Raw genomic sequence first — 22,787 nt, forward strand, 5'->3', positions numbered from 1 at the left:
GACCTCGACTTAGGTTTAGCTTTAGAACTTCTAGAATCTAAGAGACCGCGTCGCTGAAAAGGGCTCTCTTCTTTTTTCTTTCCCGTTGGAGGACACTAGAGAAGACCAAGAGACGATTTTAGAAAGATATATTCCCCCAAGCTCACATATTCCTTCTTTAATAATCTTCAATGTGCCCATCAAATGCCTGTCCGGAGACGTGGGGGTTTCTTCTTCTTCTCTGCTTTCCTCAAACACGCTAAAGAATCAACTATGCCCGTTTGAGGCCAGGATCATTAGAAGAGGGATAGTGGTGCGTGCCAAATGGGCCCCTATGGGGCCTGTCAAAAAACTAATGTAGGGAATAGAGTGCCATTTTGAGAAGACACCATCATAGTCTAGTCAAGGCCAGATTCAGATTATCTTCTACTATTTGTTGTTGTGTTTGTCTGCCGGACAGGCGGGTGGGTAATGGGGACGTCACATTGGTCTGGCTCGGTGCCAAATCAATATGACGAGGGCATCAATTATTCACACTAGTTCTTGTGTTGTCGTCCCGTGAGCCAGAGAGCGGTTTCAACGTACATCTGGTGACGCAGATGATTAAAAAAAGGAATTTTAGATAGACATTGCAAACAGCGAGAGATGGGATGTTTTTGGATGTATAGGCAAATGATTTAGGGGCCGCCTGTTGATGGCGCTCCGGCTGTCCTTTAATCTCAGGTCACGACTGTCGTCTCAGCAGCACATTACGAATGGCAACCTTCATGCTGGCACTTCAGCCGCGCTATACCTCCACGCTTGGATGCCTGATCCTCCTCGCTCTCGGAGATAGACAGGTGTAAGCCTCGGAGAAAGAGGTGTATACGCTACGTGAGCCGTTCTCTTACCTGCCTCGTCCTTTTCAAATTAACAGCAAGCAAGCAATTTTATCCGTTCCCACACAGTGGAGACTGTAGGGTGGCACGTGTTTTGTCAGGGCAGGGTTGCAGATTCGCCGTAGAAATCCCCAAGCAGAACTCGGACAACAAAGCTTGGTTGATAAATGCCACGTTTTAAAGAGTAATGTGGGTCTTGGTTTCATTCAGCTAAGAAAACTATGTTGGGAAATATACATATAGATGTTATAAGTGCTATAAAAAAAACATAATTTAATAATACCATCCAAGACTCTGACATTAAACTTCCAGCAATATTAATACAAAAAATGGCCCACAGAACGCCCATTGCACATTTTATATGTGAGTATTGTGGGAAAGGCAGAACGGTTGGGTTGCAAGAATTTGCCTTATTTTTTTATGATGGAAAAATAATAAAAATACAAATCCCTAGGAGGGGTCAGAAGCGCTCCGTACTTGGAGCAGGTGGCAGCAAGAATTTAACTGTAAATTTTTGCAGATGTGGTAGACGTAATGATCCAATACATGATATTTGGTTTTGTTTTGGTGGGGGACCACCGTAGACAACTCCCCCTAGTGCAGATCTCTTTTTCAGGGGAAAAAAAAGTGTTCTCATGGAGCTGCCTTTAGATTGGTGGCAGACAATGCCATTTCCCCGAGTTGCTTTGCTGGCTTTAAAGACAACCCCTCCTTAATTTGAAAAACACAATAAACGAGCAAGCCCACTGAAAAGTTTGGCTATAAAAGCTGGAGGTATGAATGGCTCAATGGGTAATAGCTAAATATCCATTGACCAAACGGCCATGTACTATCAATAGTGACTCTTTAAAGTGGAATTGGCAATGAGAGCGCCAGGGAGGGAGAAACAGACGTGGAGAAATCTGTTTTTGTTTTATTCAACCCCGCATATCCCTTAACGTTCCTCTCCTCATCTCAGGCTGTCTAGCACGCAAGGAGTCCAGCCTGCACAGTGTACACTCCTCACCTAGCCCTCACAGCCACAGGTTGGGTACATAGAGTGCAAGGCTGGGACTTCCTGCCACCGTCGCCATTCTTAAGCATGGCTAATCTTTTAGAAATGCTTGCAGCACATTCATGAGTTTTTTGGGTAATAAAAGTGTTGTCTGCTGCCCTGCCTGTCCTGCCTGCTGCTGCCTGGCCTGCCTGCTGCCTGACCTGCCTGACAGATAAACAAAACAGAAAAAAGGATAAGAAAGAAAGGAGAGAAGAAAATTGAAACGCAGAGATGAAGGAGAAGAGGCAACATTTGAGGAGTGGTGTAGCAGAATGTGCTGCTTACTTTGGGATATCTCACTTCTCTTTCTCTAATTCTTCTTTTCTATTCACTCTGAGAGGACTTTCAAAATAAAGCTGTAAACCATGAAACTATCCGCATATAGAATGAATAATATGAAAATGCAATTTATCATAAGGCACCAGCCTCAAATCATTCTTTCTGGCTTCTCTCTTTCTTGTGCTGTTTTCTTTTAGAGATGAAACTAATCCATTTTTTTTAACACCAGTGCTAATATATATATATATATATACAGTACCAGTCAAAAGTTTGGACACACCGACTCATTCAAGGGTTTTCTTTATTCTTACTTTTCTCATTGTAGAATAATAGTGAAGCATCAAAACTATGAATACAATATGGAATCATGTAAGTAACCAAAACAGTGTTTAAACAAAATCCAAATATAATTTTATATTTGAGATTCTTTGCAAAGTAGCCACCCTTTGCTTTGATGACAGCTTTGCACACTCTCTCCTGGCATTCTCTCAACCAGCTTCACCTGAATGCTTTTCCAACAAGTCTTGGCAAGGAGTTCCTACATATTGCTGAGAACTTGTTGCTGCTTTTTCTTCACTCTGTGGTGGTCCAATCATCCCAAACCTTCTCAACTGGGTTGGAGCAGGGTGATTGGTGAAGGCCAGGTCCATCTTATGCAGCACTCACTCATCTTCTTCTTGGTCAAAATAGCCCTTACACAGCCTGGAGGTCTGGTTGGGTCTTGTCCTGTTGAAAAAATGATACGTCCTACTAAGGTCGAAAAAACCAAGATCGGATGGGCGTACGCTGGTCAGAAATGCTGTGGTAGCCATGCCTGGTTTAAAGTGTGCCTTGAATTCTAAATAATCGACTTGCGACAGTGTCACCAGCAAAGCCCCACACCATCAAACCGTCATCCTGCCATGCTTACGGTGGGAACCACATATGCGGAGATCACCATGTCCGCGCTACTCTGCGTTCACAAAGACATGTCGGTTGAGAACAAAAATCAAACATTTAGACTCATCAGACCAAACGGATCGCTTCCACCGGTCCTAATGTTCATTGCTCGTGTTTCTTGGCTCCAGCAAGTCTCTTTCTTTATTGGTGTCTTTAGTAGTGGTTTCTTTTCACGCAATTCTAACATGAAGACCCTGATTCACACAGTCTCCTCTGAACAGTTGATGTTGAGGATGTGTCCTGTTGCTTGAACCTCTGTGAACGCATTTTTTTGGGCTGCATTTCTGAGGCTGGTAACTCTAATGAAACACTTCTCCTCTGCAGCAGAGGTAACTAAACGTCTGGGTCTTTCCTTTCCTGTTGGCGGTCTATGAGATGCTAGTTTCATCATAGCGCTTGAATGGTTTTTTGCGACTAGCCCTTGAAGAAAACTTTCCAAGTTCTTGAAATTTTTCCGCGGATTGACTCACCTTCATGTCTTCAAAGTAATGATGGACTGGAACGTTGCTCTTTGCTTTATTATGAGCTGTTTTGCATAATATGGACTTGGTCTTTTAACCAATAGGGCTAATCTTCTGTGTATCACCACCCTAACCTTGTCACAACACAACTGATTGGCTCAAAGCATTAAGAAGGAAAAAATCCACAAATTAACTTTTAACAAATTAATTTAAATGGCATTTCAGGGACTACCTCATGAAGCTGGTTAGCTTTGGAAGAATCTCAAATATAAAAATATATTTTCGTTTGTTTAACACTTTTTTGGTTACTCCATATGTGTATTTTCATAGTTTGATGTCCTTCACTATTATTCTACAATGTAGAAAATAGTGAAAATATAAGAAAAACCTTGGAATGAGTAGGGTGTGTCCAAACTTTTGACTGGGTAGCTGTATATATAATATATAAGTATTTCATTACTTTTTCCCCCCCTTACTAGCTCTGACTTTGCAGTTAGCTACTTTATTTAGGAGAAATGTACTTACTATGGCTGTGGTTGTCCCACTTATCTATCTTAAGATGAATGCACTAACTGTAAGTCGCTCTCGCTAATAGTATCTGCTAAATGACTCAAATGTGAAATGTAAATGTGKCAGCATCAGATACATSTTCTACTTTAMCCCCTTTAATTCTCTAAACACATCTATGGAGGATGGTTGAGTGTGTTTAACGAGATTACAAACGCATTGTCAGGCAAATCTCAGGTCAACGTGCAAGGGCCATTGAAATTCAATTATTGTTTAAAATATTCCTAATTWCCTCCTCGTCTGTGTAAATTGTATACASTGATMGAGATCTRGTTGCTGGTGTTGTTTTAGATGGGCTGTGTAATTGAATGCATGTTTAAATCTCAGTGTATTAATTAAGCTAGTAAAAACTGAAGCTGAATTATTTATCAAATAKAATGGATATCTTTGGTGTCGAACTGAAATATGAAGTGTTACGGTCTAGCAATCCTAGAGGTCCTCATTCTCTTTCAGRCAAGTAACCCTTCTTCTTTCTCTCTCRTATTCACAGATAAGGATGAGCCCAGTAGTTACACGTGTACGACCTGCAAGCATCCGTTCAGCAGTGCCTGGTTCCTGCTCCAGCACGCCCAGAACACCCACGGCTTCCGCATCTATCTGGAGAGCGAGCCAGGCAGCCCCCTCACCCCCAGGGTAGCCGCCCCGCCCGGGATGGGGGGTGACTGCACCTCCCAGCCCCCCCTCCACGGTGTCCACCTGGCCGATGGGAGCCCCTTCAGTCTGCTGAGATTGCCTGGGTCCGGGTCTGGCCGGGAAGGGGCCACCTCTGTCCCCCACGAGGGGCGCTATCCCCGGACGRCTCCTCTGTTTAGTCCGCCTCCACGGCACCACCTGAGCCCGGAGAACCTGGCGCTGGCCACCCATCACCCAAACGCCTTCGAKAGGGTGATGCGGCTCAACTCAGTGGTCCTGGATCCACCACCTGCCATGGACTTCTCAAGGAGACTGCGGGAGCTGGCGGGTAACCCCACAGGGGCCTCCCCACCCCTGTCGCCCAACAAGCCCAGCACTATGCAACGGCTGATGCCAGCCCTTCCAGCCGGGCTCCAAGCCCCCTTCTCAGCCACGCCTCCCCTCTCCACCTCCCAGTCGCCATCGTCTGGCTTCCGCTCCACCCCCAACCCGGCCCAGCCTACCACGCCGCTCAAGGCCAAATCGTGCGAGTTCTGTGGGAAGACCTTCAAGTTCCAGAGCAACCTGATCGTGCACCGGCGCAGCCACACAGGAGAGAAGCCCTACAAATGCCACCTGTGCAACCACGCCTGCACCCAGGCCAGCAAGCTGAAGCGCCACATGAAGACGCACTCTCAGAAGAACTCCCTCAACGCCAAGTCGAATGACGGCCTGTCCACCGCCAGCTCACCCGACCCAGGCACCAGCGACCTGGTGGGTAGCGCTACCAGCGCCCTCAAGTCCGTGGTGGCCAAGTTCAAGAGCGAGAACAACGGGCTGCTTGAGAATGGTGAGGAGGAGGAAGAGGAAGAAGAAGAGGAGGAGGAGGGAGATGAAGAGGAAGAGGGAGACGAGGAAGAAGAGGAGGAAGAGGAGGAAGAAGGAGAGGAGGCAGAGGAAGAGATGGAGACTGAGGAAGGTGAGAAGAACGATTATCATTTCAGCCTGCTGTTGGAAGGGGCCCGGCACCACCAGAACAGCCAGGCCCTCCACCCCCACTCCCATCCCCACCGACGGAGCACTCCCCGGGACGCCTGTGAAGAGGACTTGGCCCTGGAGTCAGACCGGGCCGACGAGGTCTGTGGCACCACCCCAACGGCCAATGGCCTGGGTCCTCTCTCTAATGAGGCCCTGACCAGGAAACTCCTGATGGGGAGCCCCGGGTCCCTCAGCACCATGACCAAGCGTATCAAGGTGGAGAAAGAACTGGATCCTCCCACGCCCACCATCCCCAACACAGATAACGTCTACTCCCAGTGGCTGGCCGGCTATGCCGCCTCCCGACAACTCAAGGACCCCTTACTCAGCTTTGGAGAGTACTCCACCAGACAATCGCCCTTCGCCACATCCTCTGAGCACTCCTCCGAGAACGGTAGCCTGCGCTACTCCACGCCTCCCGAGGAGCTGGATGGCGGCTGCGGGGCCTCGGGCCACAGCGGGACGGGGAGTGGKGCCAGCACCCCCCACCTGTCAGGKAKTGGCGGGCGCCCCAGCTCCAAGGATGGCAGCCGGCGGAGCGACACGTGCGAGTACTGCGGCAAGATCTTCAAGAACTGCAGCAACCTGACAGTGCACCGGCGCAGCCACACGGGAGAGAGGCCCTACAAGTGCGACCTGTGYAGCTACGCCTGCGCCCAGAGCAGCAAGCTCACTCGCCACATGAAGACCCAYGGCCAGATGGGCAAGGACGTTTATAAATGTGAAATCTGCCATATGCCTTTCAGTGTGTACAGCACTCTAGAGAAACACATGAAGAAGTGGCACAGCGATCAACCCATGCCAACCAACCTGGAAATTAAGACTGAGTAGGGGAGGCAGGGCAGCTCCCTGATTCGCTGAATCATGGCAAAAGGTGGGGAGACTGACAGGGGTTAGACACCAGTCAAAAACCCTGTACCTTTGAAAAAGCTGATCCATATTTGGGGCAATACTATTGCATCGGACACAAAAACTTTTGAGCCTTTCTATTGTGCAATAATTTACATGTTTTGTACTTTTGTAACTGGACGGCATGCTCAGTGTGTTTTGGCTACTTAGAGAAAATTGTCCTTCATTGGTTGGTTGTAATTGTGTTGCTGTTGGTTGGTACTTTTGATTTTTTTTAAAGAAAAAGATTAGAGGAAGAAAACCCCCGTGCTGCATATACATACTGTTTTACATATCTTGTACAGTTTGGTGTTGGAAACATGGTGGGCAGTGTGAATGGTCTAACCCWTAACTACAAAAAGCAGGGTCAAATTTTGACTGGTCTTTTCAAAATATTTTCTGTCCATTACTGGGTGAAAAATATCAATTGGGTTTGCCTGGGAAACGGTAGCCACTTMGCGACATAACATTTTCTTTYAGAAGATATAGTGGTGGTCAATTTGAAATGAGTAGTTATCGTTTGAAAAAGCAAAAAAATTGTGCCTTGGAATATTTTACCTGCATTAGTTAATCCTCCTTTTTGCTATAAGCTCGGAGGTTCAGCTACAAACGGTAGCTAGCGGACATGTGTTTAACGGGGAACAACAGGTTCTTGCATCAGGCACCTGTACAATATGACATCGTCCTCCGTGACCCAGCGAAACACAAGGAACCAGTTGAAACAAAAAATATATATTTCTGGTAAATCATTTTATCTGCCTGACTCATTGTATAATATACTTCAGATGCTCATTCTGTTTACTGGCATGCTAGCTACATGCTATTTGGGGATTATGTGGTGTTTATATAAAGGGTTTTATTTGTGTTTTGTTTGGTACCTTACATAGGGGTACTAAATGTAATAAAGAGTTGTTATAATTCTGTAAACTTAAGCTCTTAATGTGTTAGAGTGTTTTGTTTTGAAATGAAAGGTTTTACAGTTTTTTGTAAGTAGCACAAAACTATGTTGTTGTCCTTGTTGCTGGGATCTTCAGTGAGTCGGCCATGACAGTGTGTTGCTGTGGCGGCTGGGCACCTGAAGACTTGTTTTTCTTAGTTCTGACATGTCAGGCTGATTTTGAAAAGGGGGTGGGGTTGGGGGCAAGGAATGACCAGATTGTGATCAATTCATAATTTCTAAATGCATTATAAGCTTTTTAATAAGCTCTTATTTCTTTTTTTCCACATGTAATATCAGATTTCCTAAAAGCTGAAATGTTGCCTCTTAAACTAATTAATATTGGAAAWAWWTTKTTTTTAWATTTAAGGACAATTTTGAGAAGTGTATTCAGTAAAACACATCCCCCGCTCGATTTTGACATAATTTGAATCTTTCACGTCGTTTTGTGCTCTTTAGTGACACGTTAGACCTTCACGCTGTTTTTTATTTTACAGACTTGCATCAACCCCTTTCATAATGTTGTTGGTAAAGCACTTGTCACTCTGCCTTGGATCCTGTATCTGTCTCTCTAATCGGAGGTACAGTCGGTTGAGTATAAAATAATAAAACTGGGTTTCCCAGGATAAATATGTGCACTGTTCAATTTTCCCAGTTTACAGGTGGACACTCAAGGGAAAACGTTGCTCTCGATTGATGTGGTGTCATTGCTTCATGCAGATAAGAGTGAAACGAGAAACCGTCGCCAGCCATTTTGTTTCCCAGGGGGCCTAGCAGTTTTTTGGGCCTCTGGGTAATACAGTATCAATGCAGGAACCGCCATACTCCCTCCTGCTTCAGAAAGAAAGAAAGAAACCTTGCTGCTCAAATAGGGCAAGATTTTTTTTCCTACTACAAATTTTATAAAAATGAATAAAACTCTGTTTTTTAATGTAACACTTCAATATCTTTAGGGGAGACTTTATTTAAGTTTGTTTTGATTATATTTTTTGGGTTTCTCGTTAAATCTTGATGATTATGCTCAAGATTTGATCACTATATTAAGAATATGAAATGAACATGACTCATCTTTTTGCCTTTTTGCTATACACAGGTCTTCAGGTTAAACAACATTTTCATCGGCGAGAGATTTTATGATTATATGTGAATATATAGAGAGAACTTAAAAAACATAGGAAAATGCACACTCATGTTCCTATGCTAAAATACACATTTACGGTCTACTCTTTCCTGTATTTAGAATGGTATTTGAAATTAATGTTCACTTAGTGTAGGCACTTCTAGTATTTATGTTGAAGCCTGTATTTTTAACTGTTCGCTTGTACTCTTTAAAAGGTTTCAATGTACTCTTTTCAGTAGTTGAAAAAAAAAACGCCCAACAAGCTGCCACCGTATATATTTTCTTAATTTGGCAGGATAATACTATTATAGTGTGAATCATTTGTATGCTTGAACAAAAATTAAGTATGTTTTTGAAAATTGACACGTTGTGGCATTCTATGGATAAGAGAAGCCATGTAATGGCTTTTTCAAGCAGTCCCGTCAGAATGCGCCACAACATGGTAACACAGGTGGTTGTATATATCTTTTATTTTCGTTTTTTTATATATTTTTTCCTCTCCTGCCATTTTATATGCAGTAATACAAGCTATTGTTGGGTTCTTGGTAGTGTAACTTTTTACTGTCCTTTCCTCTYGACCACCTGACCACATTCCAGTCATATCAATGAATTAAGAACTATTCTAGTCATTATGCAGTCAACTGATCAATCTGGAAATCAATTTAGCGGTTTTATTTTAAATCTATTTTTCATTGCTAAACAGTACATGGTGCTTTATGGGTTTTTTAAAGTGGTAAATCTCATTTGCAAAACATTTCTAATGAAAACAGAAATGGTTTGGGGTGGGAAAAAGAAAAGCCTCGCTTGGAGCTGGTAAAGTAGAAGTAAGGCTACCATGTTTTGTGTACATGACAATTGCTAACATTGGTACGTTTGCGGTTTTCAGCCTTGTTTTTTTTCTGTCTGTTTCTAAACGTGATTATTCTGAACTGAACTGTGAACTTGACTCCGACAGTGGACGTCCCTATTTTTATGACTATACAAAACTTTGTTCCAAAACAGAGTCACACACAGCTAGGAATCAATACATTTTCTCTCTCTTGTTGAATATCTTGAAGTGTTTTTTATTTATTTTTAATGACCAAATTCATTGACCACCTATTAACAAGTTTCTTGGAATTCTATCTCTTCTGTTGAGATTCTGTTCTTTTGGAGATGCCACTCTTTTTTCAACAACGGTGTGTCTGCGTTATTGCTCTACACTCAGCCATTTTGTCTTGAAAAAATGAAAAATAAAAGTATTAAATACAATTTATGGAATTGTTGGTTGTTTACCTAATACCGTAAGTATTTCGTTTGGAATGACACTCACACATGCAAACGTGGCAACACACCCACACACGTACACAACCACACACACTACTTGCAGTTTAAATTATAAGCCAGACTATGACACCTCTCATTGTCTTGGAATATCATCACCAACCCATGAGAGAGTTATGCATGTGTCTGTGTTTGTGAGTGTGTTGTGTGTGTCTGTGTGTGTGCAGTGTGTCTGTGTCTGTGTGTGTGTGTCCTGGTGTGCGATAGAGTCCTGCCGAGGTGTGTTTTTCCCGGCTGAACTTGAGTCGTCGTTGTGCAGACGGGGGGAAGTCAAACTCCCTTATCTCTGGTCTCTGGTCTTGTCGTGGTCATCTGGGTGTCTGCATTAATATCTCCAAGCCGCCTCCCTCACCTCCCTCACGCTCTAATATGTTTCAGTCCTGCCCTCTCTTTCTCCCTCCTCCCTTCCTCCCCCTCCATCTATATCTGCAGTCCCTCCTCTCTTTCTCCCTCCCTCGACCGCTCCTCCCTCTATAGTATTTCAGTCCCTCCCTACCGTCTTTCTCGCCTTCCTCCCTTCCTCCCCCTCCATCTAAATAGCTCAGTCCCTCCTCTCTTTCCTCCTCCCTCTCCAGCTCCTCCCGGTCTATATTTCAGTCCCTACCTCTCTCTGCTCCTAGGTCTTAGTATAACATTCATTATTTGACATTGGCTCCTCCTCGTTCTGCCTATCTCCTCTCTATCTCCCTTCCATCATTTTCCTTTCGCTCTGTCTTTTCCAGGACTGGAGGCTGAACAGTGACAGACTAAGTCGTTCTTCTGGTTTCTAGCCCGCGTGTTTGCCGAGCAGGGCCGATTAAAGTCCGCACAGATAGAGGGTTCCTGCTTGGCGAGGGTGTTGAACAGTTAAGATGCAAGGCAGAGGATGTGTGGGGTGGGGGTAGTTGGAGGTGTTGGAAGGAAAGGTGCTGTGTGTGGGTGGGGGTAGTGGGTGGTGGTGGAAGAAGGTGCCTGTGTGGGTGTGTGGGGTTGTGGGTGGTGGTGGAAGAAAGGTGGGGTTAGTGGGCTGGTGTGGAAGAAGGTGCTGTGTGTGGGTGGGGTAGTGGGTGGTGTGGAAGAATAGGTGCTGTGGTGAGTGGGGGTAATGGGTGGTGTGGAAGACAGGTGCTGTGGTTGAGTGTGTGGGGGTAGTGGGTGGTGTGGAAGAAGGTGTGTGTGTGTGTGTGTGTGGGGTAGTGGGTGGTGTGGAAGAAGGTTGTGTGTGTGGGGGGGTAGTGGGTGGTGTGGAAGAGAGGTGTGTGTGTGTGGGGGTTAGTGGGTGGTGGTGGAAGAAGGTGCTGTGTGTGTGTGTGTGGGGGGTAGTGGGTGGGTGTGGAAGAAGGTGTGGGTGTGTGTGGTGGGGGGTATGGTGTGTGGAAGAAGTGCTGTGTGTGTGTCGGTGTGGGGGTAGTGGGTGGTGTGGAAAGAAGGTGTGTGTGTGTGTGGGGGGTATGGGTGGTGTGGAAAGAAGGTGTGGTGTGTGTGTGGTGGGGGGTAGTGGGTGGTGTGGAAGAAGGTGTATGTGTGTGGGTGGGGTAGTGGGTGGTGTGGAAGAAGGTGTGTGTGTGTGTGGGGGGTAGGGTGGTGTGGAAAGAAGGTGTGTGTGGTGAGTGGGGTAGTGGGTGGTGTGGAAGAAGGTGTGTGTTGGATGTGGGGGGGTAGTGGGTGGTGTGGAAGAAGTGTGTGGTGTGAGTGGGGGTAGTGGGTTAGGTGTGGAAGAAGGTGCTGGTGTGTGGGGGGTAATGGGTGGTGTGGAAGAAGGTGCTGTGGTGTGGGTAGTGGGTGGTTGTGGAAGAAGGTGGGGGTAAGTGGGTGGTGTGGAAGAAGGTTTGTGTGTGTGTGTGGGGGGTAGTGGGTGGTGTGGAAGAAGGTGCTGTGTGTGTGTGTGATGGGGGGGTAGTGGGTGGTGTGGGAAGAGGTGTGTGTGCGAGTAGTGGGTGGTGTGGGAAGAAGGTGGGTGTGGGTGGTGTGGAAGAAAGGTGCGTGTGTGGGGGGTATTGGGTGGTGTGGAAAGACGGTGCTGTGGTGTGGGGTAGTGGGTGGTGTGGGAAGGTGGGGGTAGTGGGTGGTGGTGGCAGAGAAAAGGTGTGGTGTGTGTGTGGGGGTAGTGGGAGGTGGTGTGGCCGAAGGTGCTGGTGTGTGTGTGTGGGGGGGGTAGTGGGTGGTGTGGAGAGAAGGTGTGTGTGTGAGTAAGTGGGTGGGTGTGGAAGAAAGGTGGGGGTAGTGGGGGGTGTGGAAGAAGGTGGCTGATGTGTGGGGGGGTAATGGGTTGGGTGTGGAAGAGGTGCTGTGTGTGGGTAGTGGGTGGTGGTGAAGAAAGGTGGGGGTAAGTGGGTGGTGTGGAAGAAGGTGTGTGTGTGTGTGGGTAGTGGGTGGTGGTGGAGAGAAGGTGCCTTGTGTGTGTGTGTGTGGGGGTAGTGGGTTGGTGTGGAAGGTAAGGTCTGTGTGTGGGTGGGGGTTGTTGGGTGGTGTGGAAGAAGTGCTGTGGTGGTGGNTTAGGCCACCCCGGCACTTGCTAGCATTCACTCCTAGCCTCTGCAGACATGCCTAACTCCATCTATATATTCCGGCTAACCCCGGGATAAAAAATAGCACCCATAACACTCAAATGATAATAAAAACTATAATCAAAGATTAAGAATAGCTAAAGAATATCGAAAAATGAATACCACCTAGTCCAATCCCAATACGAAACCGCAACTGTAGGAAAAAATACTACACAAAACTTCAAAAAAACTACTAAGGACCTAGAAAAAATACCAAACATAATACTGCTCGAAGATACCAATACTAACAAGAACGTAACACATTCACTACACAATGTAGCTAGCCTACCTCTACACTGGGCTTCCAGTTAATGGCAATAAAGGTGCTGATTTAAATAGGTTTACTTTGCATAAACAGGAGACTACAATGCATTAAATTTTTCCTTCCTACCTAATCTTTCCGAGTTGTCCTGCCGTAAACATACATAACACAAGTACGATAACAGAGTCAACAAGACGCAGGCCTCCTTACTGATCCACTAGAATTTCTAAGCAAACAGCTAGGAAGGCTCCATTTTTATGAAATGGTCTATGTCAATTCATACATGTTCCCTAAATTATTTCCTCTCAAATCTCAGTGGCAGTAGGGAGATCCTAGAAGCCTCTAAAGGGACCATGGCCTCAGGATACCTGACCTGGAAAGAAACAAATCAAGTTGCTGATCAACCAGATCCACCTGGTCGTAAGCTGCTGGCATGATAAAGTAGTCACGAGTATTGCCAAATCTGTTCATAATGGACCTTGAAGGCTAATGGGAACCCTAGTACCAACAAACAAACGGAGACGTGCAGACTACCATGTCGCCAAAGACTTGGGTATAGACCTGCTGTTTTCAACTCTCTAGAGACAGCAGGAGCGGTAGAGATACTCTTAATGATCGGCTATGAAAAGCCAACCGACATTTACTCCTGAGGTGCTGACTTGTCGCACCCTCGACAACTACTGTGATTATTATTATTTGACCATGCTGGTCATTTATGAACATTTGAACATCTTGGCCATGTTCTGTTATAATCTCCACCCGGCACAGCCAGAAGAGGACTGGCCACCCCTCATAGCCTGGTTCCTCGCTATGTTTCTTCCTAGGTTTTGACCTTTCTAGGGAGTTTTTCCTAGCCGCCGTGCTTCTACACCTGCATTGCTTGCTRTTTGGGGTTTTAGGCTGGGTTTCTGTACAGCACTGTGAGATATCAGCTGATGTAAGAAGGKCTAAATACATTTGATTGATTTCTGGGTTCCTGTAAGGTAACCCTGGCRACGCTGTTCTGCACAAGCTGCAGCCTGCGGATGCTTTTTGAGGGGAGCCCAAGGAGAGCACTGCAGTAATCTAGTCGGAAGGTGACTAGGGAGTTGACCAGCAGGTTGAGAGAGAACAGGACTGAGTCGAGTTTCTCAGGTCAAATAATGATTTTCTTGGCAGACATTTTATGTTGTCGGAGAAAAGCCAAACTGGCTATCAAGTCAAACAAGTTGACACTACAGAGCACTGTGCCATGGCAACTTCCAAACCCATGTTAGGTCAGGGTCAGGTAGGTCAGGGTCAGGTAGGTCAGGGTCAGGTAGGTCAGGGTCAGGTAGGTCAGGGTCAGGGTGGTCAGGGTCAGGTAGGTCAGGGTCAAGTAGGTCAGGGTCACCTTGTTGATGTCGCTAGTAGACAGCCCAGTCGTCTCCAGCAGGCTTCTGATTGGTTGGACACTCTTGTTGAACAGGGCAGAACACAGCAGCTCAAAACGGGCCCTGAGAAGAAACACACAGCGTGACTTTCCTGTGGCATTGAAGAGGGGGATGGTGAGGGGCGCAGCAGTCTAAGGCCCTGCATCGCAGTACTAGAGGCGTCACTACAGACCCGGGTTCCATTCAGGGCTGCGTCACAACCGGCCAATCGGAAGTCCCATAGGGCAGCGCATAATTGGCCCAGAGTCGTTCGGAGTCGTTCAGAGTCGTTCGGGTCAGGCAGTAAATAAGAATTTGTTCTTAACCGACTTGCCTAGTTAAATAAATAAAAATACACATTGTGGTGGGTAAGAGAGCAGGGGTTTGTGGGTAGTGTAGTCACCTGGAGATGTTGCAGTCGAAGTCCCTGCCGTCGTGTAGCGAGTCAACGAAGCAATTAGCAGAACCCAGCGTGGAGAGAGAATGTTTGGCCATGTCCGCTCCGTTCATCAGCTTCATCATGGCCCGCGCGTTACTACTAACATCCTGTTTAAACGACCTGCAGACAGACACATTTAAAACCAGGGGATCAGATGTAGGGAATACGTTCTCCCATGTCACCCCGCCGGCTTCCAGTTGAAGCTCGCATCCACTACAAACCGTGGTGTAACAGGCCGGGTGGGAGGGGGGAGCTAACAGGCCGGGTGGGAGGGGGGGGAGCTAACAGGCCGGGTGGAGGGGGGAGCTAAAGGCCGGGTGGAGGGGGAGCTAACAGGCCGGTGGGAGGGGGGTGCTAACAGGCCCGGGTGGGAGGGGGGGATGCTAACAGGCCGGGTGGAGGGGGGGGAGGGGTGCTAACAGGCCGGGTGGAGGGGGGTGCTAACAGGCCGGGTGGAGGGTGGAGCTAACAGCCGGGTGGGAGGGGGGGGGTGCTAACAGGCCGGGTGGGAGGGGGGGAGGCTAACAGGCCGGGTGGGAGGGGGGGAGCTAACAGGCCGTGTGGGGAGCTAAACAGGCCGGGTGGGAGGGTGGGAGCTAACAGGGCCGGGTGGGAGGGGAGCTAAAGCCGGGTGGGGGGGGGAGCTAACAGGCCGGGTGGAGGGCAACAGGCCGGGTGGAGGGAGCTAACAGGCCGGGTGGGAGGGGGGGAGCTAACAGCCGGTGGGGGGGGGAGCTAACAGGCCGGGGGTGGGGGGGAGCTACAGCCGGGGGAGGGGGGGGACTAACAGCCGGGGGGAGGGGGGAGCTAACAGCCGGGGGAGGGGTGCTAACAGGCGGGTGGGAGGGAGCTAAACAGGCCGGGTGGGAGGAGCTAAGCCGGGAGGGGGGTGCAACAGGCGGGTGGGAGGGGGGGAGGGGTGCTAACAGCCGCGGTGGAGGGGGGGGGGTGCTAAGCAGGCCGGGGGGTCGGCCGGGAGCTAACGAGGAGTGTTTCAGCTGTGGAGGAACGTGGACGTCATTCCTACATTCTATGGAAGGACCATATCAAGTGGTCACATTAGAATATGTACAAATATGTACTCCCTGGGGTCTATAGGAACACATTGATGTACCAACTCATCCCCCTGGGTCTATAGGAACACATTGATGTACCAACTCATCCTCCTGGGGTCTATAGGACCACATTGATGTACCATTACATGTTGAAAAATGCTGTCAGTTCCACTTGGACTCTGCAGCCAGGTGTGTGTGTGTGTGTGTGTGTGTGTGTGTGTGTGTGTGTGTGTGTGTGTGTGTGTGTGTTGTGTGGTGGTGGTGTTACCGTTTGAACTCTGCAGCCAGGTGCTGGGCCAGGGCGCCTGTGAAGCTCTCTCCTCCGATCTGTGGTCTGTATGGGTGTTCAGAACCCGGAACATTCCACCATTCACCTGCAGCACCGTCACGCTCAGAGACGTCCCACCTAGTTTATACACACAGGACATGGCTACACACACACACACACACACACACACACACACACACACACACCTAGTTTATATAATAATCATACATAGTCAACAGGTTATCTACACATGGGTCGATGACGTCACCAGGTTATTACACATGGTCGATGACTCACCAGGTTATCTACACATGTCGATATGTCACTAGGTTAACTAGCTTGTCCCGCGTTGCATTAATCAATGTGGTGCCTGTTAATTTACCATCGAGATCACAGCCTACTTCAACTTCGCCAAACGGGTGATGATTTAAACAAAAGTGCATTGCCCAAAAAAAGCATATTTGCACAAATGTACCTAACCATAAACATCAAATCCTTCCTTAAAATCAATACACAAGTATAATTTTTTAAACCTGCAAATTTAGTTAAGAAATTCATGCTAGCAGGCAATATTAACTAGGGACGGTCCCGTATTTCACTGAATAAACGTTTTGTTTTCGAAATGATAGTTTCCAGATTTGACCATATTAATGACCTGAGGCTCGTATTTTGTGTGTTATTATAATTAAGTATTTCTGTGTGTTTATTATAATAAGTCTATGATCTTGATTTTGATAGAAGCAGTCTGACGAGCGATGGTAGGCAGCAGCAGGCTGTAAGCATCATTCAAACAGCAGCTTGCTTCGCATGCTTGAAGCACAGCGCTGTTTTATGATTCAAGCCTATCAACTCCCGAGATAGGCTGGCAATACTAGTGCCCTATAACAACATACAATAGTCAAAAGGTATATGAAATACAAAGGTAGAGAGAAAATCGACGCGTCATAATTCCTATAACAACAACCTAAAACTTCTGAACTGGGAATATTGAACAGCTTTCATATTTCTGAGCAAGGAACTTAAACCGTTAGCTTTTTTTACATGGAACATATTGCACTTTTCTTTCCAACACTGTGTTTTTGCATTATTTAAACCAAAAAATTGAACATTATTTCATTATTATGAGACTTAAATAAGATGTATTAAAAGTGTTCATTCAGTATTGTTGTAATTATCATTATTACAAACATATATTTTTTATGTTTTTATTTTAATATTGTTAAATTTTTTTATTCTATTTTTCATTCTTATTATTTATCCTATTATTATTATTTATATATATTTTAATTTTATTTTATTTATTATCGGCCGATTAATTCGGTATGTCTTTTTGTTCCTCCAATAAATTGGTGTGGCCCTGTAGTTCATGGGAAGTAGTGTACCTCTTCCCAGAGGGCAGTCCTGTCCGATGCCGTACGCCAGTAGAGCGAGCAGCCGGCTCGTGGATCAGCCTCAACACACGGAACCCTGCTGCCTCCGCAGCGCCCTCAACGCCGCCTTCTGAGCATGTGCGAACTCAAAGGGACAGTGATGACAGCCTCTGTGACGTCAGCGCCCAAGGCGACTGAGCCGTCTCTATGGAAACAACAACAGATGAGAGGGGGGCCCTGTCCCAAGTGGACTCTGGTACTACACCCTACCCGCTGGACAGCTGACATGTTTCACAGTGGAAGGAGTTTGACAATAGTTTTAACTTTCCTCTGATAGGCCGCCATATTGCTAGACCCATTCAATCATCTGGGATCTCCACTAGTGCAGCAGCGTCAGGGGGGGGTGATTTCCACTAGTGCACAGGTCGGTCAGGGGGGGGGGGGGGGGGGGGGGGGGATCTCCACTAGTGCAGAGCGTCAGGGGGGGGGGGATCTCTCACTATGCTGAGACGTCAGGGGGGGGGACTCCACTTAGTGCAGAAGCGTCAAGGGGGAGATTTCAACAGTTAAGCGTCAGGGGGGGGGGTGATCTCCATATAGTGCAGAGATCGTCGGGGGGGGGGGGCTCCACTAGTGCAAGCGGTCGGGGGGGTGGGATTCCAGCTAGTGCATGAGCGTTCCAGGGGGGGGGGATCTCCACTAGTGCTAGCCATGCGGTCAGGCGGGGGGGGGGGGATCTCCACTAGTGGCAGAAGCTCAAGGGTGGGGGGGGGGATCTCCACCTAGTGCAGAAGTCGTCAAGGGGGGGGGGATATCTCCATAGTGCACAAGTCGTCAGGGGGAGGGGGGATCTCCACTATGCAGAAGCGTCAGGGGGGGGGGATCTCCACTAGTGCATATGTCGTCCAGTCCCCCAATGGGACAGTGTGTTCGACATCCTTTTAAATCTTGTGTAGGATGAGTTTTGGCGACATCTTGTGGAGCACGTGTTCGGTCGTCTCTCCAGTCATCTCATACATTGGCTTCTCTCCTTGTTGACCAACTGAAAACACATCAGATTCTCTCTTATATCAGAAGTGCGTCGACTGGCGACGCAGCTGCGGTAAGTCCTGGCGACGCAGCGCCGGGTAGTCTGCGCGGACGCAGCGCCGGGTACTGTCGTAGCGCGCGATCTGGCGAGCAGCGCGGGTAGCTGGCGACGCAGCGCCGGGTAGTTCGGCGACGCAGCGCCGGGGTAGTCTGGCGACGCAGCGCCGGGTAGTCTGGGCGACGCAGCGCCGGGTAGTCTGGCGACGCAGCGCCGGGTAGTCTGGCGACGCAGCGCCGGGTTAGGTCTGCGACGCGCGCCGGGTAGTTCTGGCGACGCAGCGCCGGGTAGTCTGGCGACGCAGCGCCGGGTAGTCTGGCGACGCAGCTGCGGGTAGTCTGGCGACGCAGCGCCGGGTAGTCTGGCGACGCAGCGCCGGTAGTCTGGCGACGCAGGGGTAGTCTGGCGACGCGCGCGGGGTAGTCTGGCGACGCAGCCGTGGGTAGTCTGGCGTACGCAGCGTTGGGTAGTCTGGCGACGCAGTGTTGGGTAGTCTGGGACGCAGTGTTGGGCCGTCTGGCGACCGCGGCTGGCCGTCTGACAACGCAGGGCTGGGCAGTCTGACGACGCAGTGCTGGGCATTGACGCAGTGCTGGGTAGTCTGACGACGCAGTGTTGGGTAGTATGCGACGCAGGGCTGGGTAGTCTGACAACGCAGTGTTGGGTAGTCTGGCAACGCAGTGCTGGGTAGTCTGGCAAGCATGTTAGTAGTCTGACAACGCAGTGTTAGGTAGTCTGAACAACGCAGTGTTAGGTAGTCTGACACGCAGGTGTTAGGTAGTCTGACAACGCAGTGTTAGGTAGTCGACAACACAGTGTTAGGTAGTCTGACAACACAGTGTTAGGTAGTCTGACAACACAGTGTTAGGTAGTTGAAACAGTATGAACACAGTGTTGGGTAGTCTGACAACACAGTGTTGGGTAGTCTGACAACACAGTGTTGGGTAGCTGACAACAAGTGTTGGGTAGTCTGACAACACAGTGTTAGGTAGTCTGACAACACAGTGTTGGTAGTCTGACACACAGTGTTGGGTAGTCTGACAACGCAGTGTTAGGTAGTCTGACAACGCAGTGTTAGGTAGTCTGACAAGCAGTGTTAGGTAGTCTGACAACGCAGTGCTGGGTAGTCTGACAACGCAGTGTTGGGTAGTCTGACAACAAGTGCTGGGTAGTCTGACGACACAGTTTTAGGTAGTCTGACAACACAGTGTTGGGTAGTCTGAAACGCAGTGCTGGGTAGTCTGACAACGCAGTGCTGGGTAGTCTGACAACGCAGTGTTGGGCAGTCTGACACGCAGTGTTGGGTAGTCTGACATATTGTCTAATAGGGGTAGAGGTTGTATACTACAGGACATTTACTCTCAGCTTTATGCGTCTGCACTCAGGATTCAAAGCTGCGACAGGAAGAGAGGAAAAATGGGGAAGCAACAACGTGAGGAGAGTTCATTCTCTAGAACATTGGGAACTACAGTTGAAGTCAGAAGTTTACATACACTTAGCCAAATACATTTAAATCAATTTCACAATTCTGACATTTGATCAGAGTAAATATTCCCTGTCTTAGGTAGTTAGGATCACCACTTTATTTTTAAGAATGTGAAATGTCATAATAATAAGAGAGTGATTTATTCAGCTTTAATTTCATCACATTGGGTCAGAAGTTTACATACACTCAATTAGTATTTGGTAACATTGCTTTAAATTGTTTAACTTGGGTCAAACGTTCGGGTAGCTTCCACAAGCTTCCACAATAAGTGGTGAATTTTGGCCCATCTCCAGACAGAGCTGGTGTAACTGAGTCAGGTTTGTAGCCTCCTTATCACGCACGCTTTTTCAGTTCTGCCCACAAATGTTCCATAGGATTGAGGCAGGGCTTTGTGATGGCACCCAATACCTTGACCTTGTTGTCCTTAAGCCATTTGCACAACTTTGGAAGTATGTCCATTTGCGACCAAGCTTTAACTTCCTGATGACGTCTTGAGATGTTGCTTCAATACATTCACATACTTTTCTTTCCTCATGAAGCATCTATTTTGTGAAGTGCACCAGTCCTCCTGCAGCAAAGCACCCCACAACATGATGCTGCACCCCGTGCTTCACGGTTGGGAGGGTGTTCTTCGTTGCAAACGTCCTCTTTTCCTCCCAAACATAACGATGGTCATTATGGCCAAACAGTTCTAATGTTGTTTCATCAGACCAGAGGACATTTCTCCAAAAAGTACGATCTTTGTCCCCATGTGCAGTTGCAAACCGTAGTCTGGATTTTTTATGGCGGTTTTGGAGCAGTGGCTTCTTCCTTGCTGAGCAGCCTTTCAGTTTACGTCAATATAGGACTCGTTTTACTGTGGATATATATACTTTTGTACCTGTTTCCTTCAGCATCTTCACAAGGTCCATTGCTGTTGTTCTGGGATTGATTTGCACTTTTCGCACCAAAGTACGTTCATCTCTAGGAGACAGAACGCGTCTCTTTCCTGAGCGGTATGACGGCTGCGTGTTCCCATGGTGTTTATACTTGCGTACTATTGTTTGTACAGATGAACGTGGTACCTTCAGGGGCTTGGAAATTGCGCCCAGACTTGTGGAGTCCACAATTATTTTTCTGAGGTCTTGGCTGATTTCTTTTGATTTTCCCATAATGTCAAGCAAAGAGTCACTGAGTTTGAAGGTAGGCCTTGAAATAGATCCACCGGTAAACGTCCAATTGACTCAAATGATTTCAATTCACATATCAGAAGCTTTTGGAGCCATGACATCATTTTATGGAATTTTCCAAGCTGTTTAAAGGCACAGTCAACTTAGTGTATGTAAACTTCTGACCTGCTGGAATTGTGATACAGTGAATTATAAGTTAAATAATCTGGAAAAATTACTTGCGTCATGCACAAAGTAGATGTCCTAACCGACTCGCCAAAACTATAGTTCGTTAACAAGAAATTTGTGGAGTGGTTGAAAAACTAGTTTTAATGACTCCAACCTAAGTGTATGTAAACTTCCGACTTGAACTGTAATACAGACACTCACCTCCTCCCCAGCACCTGTTTGACTTTAACCACAGTGTTGGCTGCGTTTCGGACACGACCCTGCTTAGCTGCAATCCCTACTATCTGCAGGGCAGAGACAGAGAGATGAGAGGGAGGCAGATGGAGGATAGGACAGACGGATTGAACAGGGAGGTGAAGGAGGGGTTACAGTGTGAGATGAGAGGGGGAGGGTAGGACAGAGGGAGGGTTACAGTGTGAGATGACAGAGGGAGGGTTACAGTGTGAGATGACAGAGGGAGGGTAGGACAGAGGGAGGGTTACAGTGTGAGATGACAGAGGGGGGATAAGACAGAGGGAGGTTTACAGTGTGAGATGACAGAGGGAGGATAGGACAGAGGGAGGGTTACAGTGTGAGATGACAGAGGGAGGATAAGACAGAGGGAGGGTTACAGTGTGAGATGACAGAGGGGGGATAGGACAGAGGGAGGGTTACAGTGTGAGATGACAGAGGGGGGATAAGACAGAGGGAGGGTTACAGTGTGAGATGACAGAGGGGGGATAAGACAGAGGGACGTCTAGTTCCCCCTCTGTCATCTCACACTGTAACCCTCCTCTGCTCTTATCCCCTCCTGTCATCTCACACTGTAAACCCTCCCTCTGTCCTATCCCCCCTCTGTCATCTCACACTGAACCCCCTCTGTCTTATCCCCCCTCTGTCATCTCACACTGTAACCCTCCCTTCGTCTATCCCCCCTCTCATCTCACACTGTAAACCCCCCTGTCTTATCCCCCCTCTGTCATCTCACACTGTAACCCTCCTCTGTCTAATCCCCTCTTCATCTCACACTGTAACTCCCTCTGTCCTCCCCCTCTGTCATCTCACACTGTAAACCCTCCTCTGTCTTATCCCCTCTCCATCTCACACTGTAAACCTCCCTCTGTCTTATCCCCTCTTCATCTCACACTGTAAACCTCCCTCTGTCTTATCCCCCCTCTGTCATCTCACACTGTAACCTCCCTCTTTTATCCCCTCTTATCTCACACTGTAACCCCCTCTGTCTAATCCCCCTCTGTCATCTCACACTGTAACCTCCCTCTGTCCTATCCCCACCTCTGTCATCTCACACTGTAACCTCCTCTGTCTTATCCCTCTGTCACTCACACTGTAACCCCCCTTGTCTATCCCCCTCTCATCTCACACTGTAAACCTCCCCTGTCTTATCCTCCATCTCGTCATCTCACACTGTAACCCTCCTCTTCTTTATCCCTGCCTCTGTCATCTCACACTGTAAACCTCCCACCTGTTATCCCTCTGTCATCTCACACTGTACCCACTCAATACTCTCGTC

General features: G+C 47.7%; 2 pseudogenes; one reads left to right on the plus strand and one right to left on the minus strand.

The window, feature by feature from the left end:
• The first annotated feature begins 4,532 nt into the window (after positions 1-4,532).
• Positions 4,533-7,609, plus strand: LOC112073536 (B-cell lymphoma/leukemia 11A pseudogene; annotated as a pseudogene).
• A 6,127-nt stretch (positions 7,610-13,736) lies between these two features.
• The window catches only part of LOC112073538 (heat shock 70 kDa protein 14-like), a 16,686-nt pseudogene continuing 7,635 nt past the window's right edge, over positions 13,737-22,787 (minus strand).

This window comes from Salvelinus sp. IW2-2015, unplaced genomic scaffold (genome assembly GCF_002910315.2).
Source record: "Salvelinus sp. IW2-2015 unplaced genomic scaffold, ASM291031v2 Un_scaffold2287, whole genome shotgun sequence".
In the NCBI taxonomy this organism is placed as follows: Eukaryota; Metazoa; Chordata; class Actinopteri; order Salmoniformes; family Salmonidae; genus Salvelinus; species Salvelinus sp. IW2-2015.